This window comes from Montipora foliosa, chromosome 1, assembly GCF_036669935.1.
Source record: "Montipora foliosa isolate CH-2021 chromosome 1, ASM3666993v2, whole genome shotgun sequence".
In the NCBI taxonomy this organism is placed as follows: Eukaryota; Metazoa; Cnidaria; class Anthozoa; order Scleractinia; family Acroporidae; genus Montipora; species Montipora foliosa.
The window spans coordinates 55,247,084-55,253,018 of record NC_090869.1 but is presented as its reverse complement, the minus strand read 5'-3'; the positions used below and the strand labels follow the sequence as shown (position 1 = coordinate 55,253,018).

Sequence of the window (5,935 nt, the reverse complement as noted above, 5' to 3'; positions counted from 1 at the left end):
CGAGGAAGTGATAAACACGTTCGCTCAACGGCAACCAAGGCGTCTTCTGTTTGCGTAGTGTAAACGCCAATTTCAATTTTGAAAGTCTCGTATGAACGTAATGTAAGGATTGTAGACCAACCGTTTTCGTTGGAACCAATTTGGAACCCCCCCTCCTAGAATCCTGGCTACGCCCCTGTATAGACCAATTCGGCTAACTCAGTGTTGTACCCAATTCAAATCTTTTGGGAATAAAACGTTTTGTTCCAAGTATTACCATATCATTTAAATGTGAATGCTACATTATTGTGCAAATGCAATACACAAAGCATCTTAAGCCCTAGAGATCTGAATTGGGTACAACAATGAGTTAGCCGAATTGGTCTATCTATCTATCTATCTATCTATCTATCTATCTATCTACGTAATATCCTCTACATTTCACCCTATTGAATAACTGATTGCTCAAGTTCATGAATGCGAAGGAAATCCATGAACTAAGGAAACGAAGCAGTCCAACATGATGTTATATTTCCTCGTTAACTAAAATACTTATTTTTGTATTTATTTATTTATTTATTACAATTTCATGGCAAATTACAAAAACAAAACAAAAAAAAAGAAAATTTAAAGAAAAATGCCATAAGGATAGATCCCTAAAAGAGTCAAAGACCCCATACTCAGACAGACCACCCGGCACCAAAAACATCTTTCATATTACGAAATTTCGGCTTTTCTGCTACCGGTGATTGTACGCAATTCAAGTTTGTTGACAGGTGCGTTAATTTGTCTTTCCAGAAAGTCTCTACTTTTGCGGCTCCGTAACTTAGATGGTCATGTTTACTTGGCTGGTGTAAAGACAAAACGCAACGGGAACACGCGTCTTTTTGCAGAACATATTTACAAATAAATTGATTTCTGCATGCGCAGTTGGGAACGAATTTGCTGCAGGGTTTCAAACTTCTTGCAAAATATCAACAATTTTCGCATTATAGGGCTCCTTGGTCCGCGACTTATACTACCTATGACCCCAGAGAACTTAAATCTCGCAAAGAAGACGAAGAAAACCTTCGAGAAATCGAGAAGGTCTTTGCCTTAACTGAAAATTTCCAAAATCTTCTTTATAAAATGTTTACGAACGGGTTACCTTCTTTTGTACATCTAATGGAACGGAGCGCGCTTGTGTTGGGAGACGGTAAACTGAAAATAAAAGCAGATACTATACTCACAACAACATCCAATACGACTGTAACTGAGATATATCAAGGTTAATAAAGAAGAAATAAATTTACATGTTCGTTCAGAATTTAGAATTATCAGGTTTCACAGGTATTTTTGGGGGGCTGCTGACATGGACTGTGGAACAAGGACCCAATTCGCGGACGAAGGGCTCGCGATTACGTTCACCTTTTTTCGAATTACAAGAGAAATATTCCAGTTTCGAACTTGCCAATTTAATATTATCGAAACAACTTCAGGGCAAATTTCAGTTCGTGGCTTTTTGATTCAGGTAAGATATTCAAGATTATCCTTTTTTCTCGCGGACGGCACGGACACAATACTGTCTATGAACAGAATCGATTGTAAGTCCATCGAGCTTAAAAATTAAATTCAAACAGGAAAGAAAATACTTTCAGGTACTTACTTTAATAAACAGTAATGAACACTACACGTTACCAGGCCTTTATCTCGTGCTTGATCTGGAAATTCGAGTTGTAAAAATCCGAGATGAACAGATCTGAGTTGTTAATTTCAAGGTCAAAGCAACTCGGATTCCAAAATTCTCGTGGCTTCCGCTTTCCATATATGGAAGCGATAAAATTGCAAAACATTAACGCAAGCCGATAGAAAATCGAGCAATTTCAGTTGTTAGAGGACACAAATCTGGTACCAGAATAATTTTGTATTTTACAGTTCTTTTTGCATTTCCTGAAAGCTAAAGATATAAATATTTGCCAGAAATAACACCGAAAACAATTTCTCATGCGAACGAGAAAAATTAAATTTCAACGTTCACAGAAATTGTGCAAACACAGGTAAAATTTCATCATCAGTTTCATTTCACCAGTACTTTTAAGTGTTTCTTACGAAGTTCAACAGTTGTTTTTGACGTTTGGTGTTGCTAGAAATGATTTTTTTTTGAGAAGATATTTAAAACAGTCGTACAGAAGTTTGCAATACGATGTTTATAATCTTGGTACTAGGTTTTTGTCCACTTGTTACTCGAACTTCTGGTGAATTCCGTCTTAATATTCGTTTCCCCCGCAAAATGCATGAGAAAAATAGAGGAATCAATGTCGCTGCGGCTCATCGGACACTGTCAAAGACGATCAAAATTTTGAGAAGGCGGCCACTCGATCGAACGGTGTAGGTGAAAATAAGCTCGACAGACAACGCACGTGAAAACAGAAATTTGCATACTGACATTTACACGATCGCTTTGGACAGTGCCCGATCGATGAACCGAAGAGATCTTGATTCCCGCATTTTTCTCATGTATTTTGCGGGGGAAACGGATATTAGTATTATGTCAAATGAATAAGGTAGATAAGGAGTACAAATTCCCATTTCGCAAACTACAATTTTCCATTTCGTTTCGTTTCACAAACTACAGTAAGTGGATTATTTGTGCCTTTACAAATACACTCTTTCTCTTTTAGAAGAATATTGTTTCTCTGGCCCAGGCTGAATATTCCTATTGTTCTGTCAATTTTAGGCTGAGAATATTCTTGTAGTCATGTCTTTTACATTGTGCATATTTTTGTACTGCACAAATATATACATTATATGCACCGCTCATCATTGAACATTTGGCTATCGCTGGTGTAGAGTGTTTCGTTTGTTGGCTACTTTTGCCGTTTAGAGAAAGGAATAATTTCATACAGTTAAGTAAAAACATATCGTTGTTTTGTATTTACAGAGTTTGAACGCACGAAATTATATTCTTTTCACAATTTCAGCCTCAGGTTTATTTTTTAAATATTCTTAAAATTCAAGGATAAAAATTGCATTCAAACATCAGAGAAATACTCACCTTTTAAACAGTAATGAACACTACACGTTACGAGGCCTTTATCTCGTTCTTGACCTGGAAATTCTAGTTGTAAAAATCCGAGTTAATTTCGCGGTGTCCAAAAATTTTTGTGACTTGCATTTTCCATTTATGGAAGCGAAGCCATGTGGTCATCGGGTTGAATCACATGATTTTTCTCGTGCAACTTGTAAGGCCCTTTCCGCACTAGCGACAAAATTGTTTAATTTGGCAAATTTGCGGTCTGTAACTGCGTTTTACAAGTGAGTATGGATTGTCCCGACTTGACATTTTTTGACCGAAGCGAACAAATTTTCAGAGGCGCCGCGGACAAATTTTTGTCTTTGGGTAAAAACGGGCCAAAAATTGGTCAAATAAAAACATAGAGGGAGAGATACAGTCACACAAACGTGTATTTTGACGTGTCACGGCCAGTCGCAATACAAGACATGACAAGTACGTCGGTACATTTGAGTATGTTTCCGAAAGTACTCCTCGGGAATTCTTCGGTTCAAATCAAGACTAATTAGGTCTTGAAAGGCTCCAGGGGTACGGATTGTATCTGCGAGCCCGGTGTCTGTTTCCTACAGTCTTGAATCGCACGCGTCATAACTTGATTTCAAAAAACAGCACATCATGACCAACATTCCTATCTGAATTTCAGCGAAATTTACGAGCAACAGGCGTTAAAAAAGTTGAAGTATTTTGGAATATATACTCCATTTTTGCGCCAAATGAAATGTTTGGCGCGCTTGTTGCAAAGTATTCACAGACTCGAATGATCGACAGATTTGTTCACATTTGCGGTTTCACCGTTTCAGTGGTGGATAACAAGTACGAAGACATTCGTTTTGCCCAGGACAATTCAAAATTTGTCTGCTAGTTCGGAAAGGCCCTTATAAATTTTTTCAAACACTACAAATTGCACTCGCTCGGTTTACTCGTGCTTATTTATTCCATAGTGCACTCGAAATCACGTGATTACCTTTATAAAGGCAACTAACAAAATGAAAAAAGCCAACGACGTTTCGGCGCTACGTTACCTCATTATCAAGTTAAAAAGTTAAAAAGTAAAAGGTGTAATACGAATATATAAAATGTGAAACAATCCATAAAATATTTGCGGGTCCTATGGGTATCATTCATAAGGTAAGAAACATAGCAAGGAAAAAAATGCACGAAAGTGTCACGTAAACATTTTGGCACGAATGGAGTCGCCTCGCGTGTTAAGAGAAGCCAGGAACCAGAAAATACACACCGTGCCTTAAGCAGACCCATCTCTTTGTATTGCCTTTTAAAGATCAGCGATCAGTCGATCGTGTACGCAGATATCTATTCTCTCGGAGCAAAGATCGATGTTAACATAACACCCATCAGCTGTCACAAACGCTGAGTGTCAAGGAAAACAAGCCTCCAATGTGATTTGTGCGAGTTCACTGCTCGACGCTTTCCGACGCTTACATCAATGTATAAGTGATTCCAAGCATTGTAATTGGTTGGTTCTTGCGCTCCGACAAATCTAGTTTTCACTGGAGTCGGAAAAAAATGGGAACGTTCTGATTCTTCTGACTCCGATTCCGTCGAGCTTATGACTCCGCTTACGACTCCGAGACGCCGATCTTTGATTTTCACCAGGTCATAAGCGCTCTTACGACTCCGACTACGACTCCGACTCCGTAGCTAGTGAAGACCAGCCTTTGCCTTTAACCTCTCAATCAATTCATTTTCTAAATGTCTCCTGTTTCGTAACTCGAATTTTGCATTTAAAAAATCCGAATTCTAAATTTTGCGGAAGTGCAATTCGGATTTTCGGCTGATCAACCGTTCACTTATTTGCTCAAGGGTGAACGGTTGACCAACCGTGCCAAAAATTCGTTGTAAGCGAGCCTCGAAGGATTTGAAAATTTGAATATTTTTCGCTGCTTCTAAGCAATGGATGCACGCTGGTCCTTGAAACTTGGAAAAGGAGAAGTCAATTTATCCGTGTGGCCATCGCCGGAGTTTGAGCGTGACTGATGCCGGAGAAGTGTGATTTTATCGGCGATACGTGAGGTAAGGTAGAAATTACTTTCCAGCCGAACTTTTATTTAGGTACGAGTGACAACCCGGAAATTTGAGAAGTCGCTTAAATCGCATTCAATCAGGCAAATGACCACACAAAAAGCGAGAAATTCACCTCGACAATGAAGTACGACTTTTTTAGTTAGAACTTTTGCGGGTAAATATCTTTTTCAGTTTGTTATCGAGTTTCTCATACAAATCGTTATATGTTTTTTTACCCTCCGAGTCTGGATTGCCTGTGGGTACGTTTTTCAATTTTGCATTAAAAAATCCGAGTTCGAAATGAAATGCAACTCGGATTTTCGCAGACTACATATATATAGCGTAGTACGTACGAGGCCACTACATTTTGTCTTTTCAACTTTTTTGTCTCCCACGTCCATTACCTGCAATGAATTTGGAAAATCCTTGGTACAGCTTTAACTTTTCCATACGACTTCAGGTGTTCAGCAGTACAACACGTACCTATTTTGGCACAAGTTTCCAGCTTTCGGCGCGATTTCATCTTTTTGGTATGACTTTTCTGGGGCAAGTTCGTCTTTTCAGCACGAATCATTTTGGCACGATTTTTTTCGCAAGAATTGAACTTTTCGGTACAACGTTTTTGGCACAGTGCTCTTTTTTAACACGTTTTGCCCCTTACCGCTGACTCAGTGTCTAACGGTTGGATAAGGTTAAGGAGGATGTGAAGTGGTTATGGAAGACTCTAACTGAGTTATCGTCTTTAGTAAATTCAGTTTCTCAAGCTTTAAAAGCTATGTAACAATACAACTATCAATATAACGTCACTTTCAAGGACAGACAAACGCCGAGAGGGAGTAGAGTAAGGATACTGTTAATCTGTGCATTAAACTTTTCTCACGC

General features: G+C 38.6%; 1 protein-coding gene across 1 annotated transcript in view; it reads right to left on the bottom strand.

Annotated features, from left to right (window-relative positions):
* The window catches only part of LOC138001634 (protein NLRC5-like), a 353,269-nt gene extending 350,164 nt beyond the window's left edge, over positions 1-3,105 (bottom strand). The window contains exons 1-2 of the mRNA XM_068848151.1: positions 3,014-3,105; positions 1,127-1,179 (exon numbers count right to left, since the gene is read on the bottom strand). The gene's annotated coding sequence lies outside the window, so the exon portion shown is untranslated. The remainder of the gene's footprint in view (positions 1-1,126; positions 1,180-3,013) is intronic.
* Positions 3,106-5,935: the final 2,830 nt, after the last annotated feature.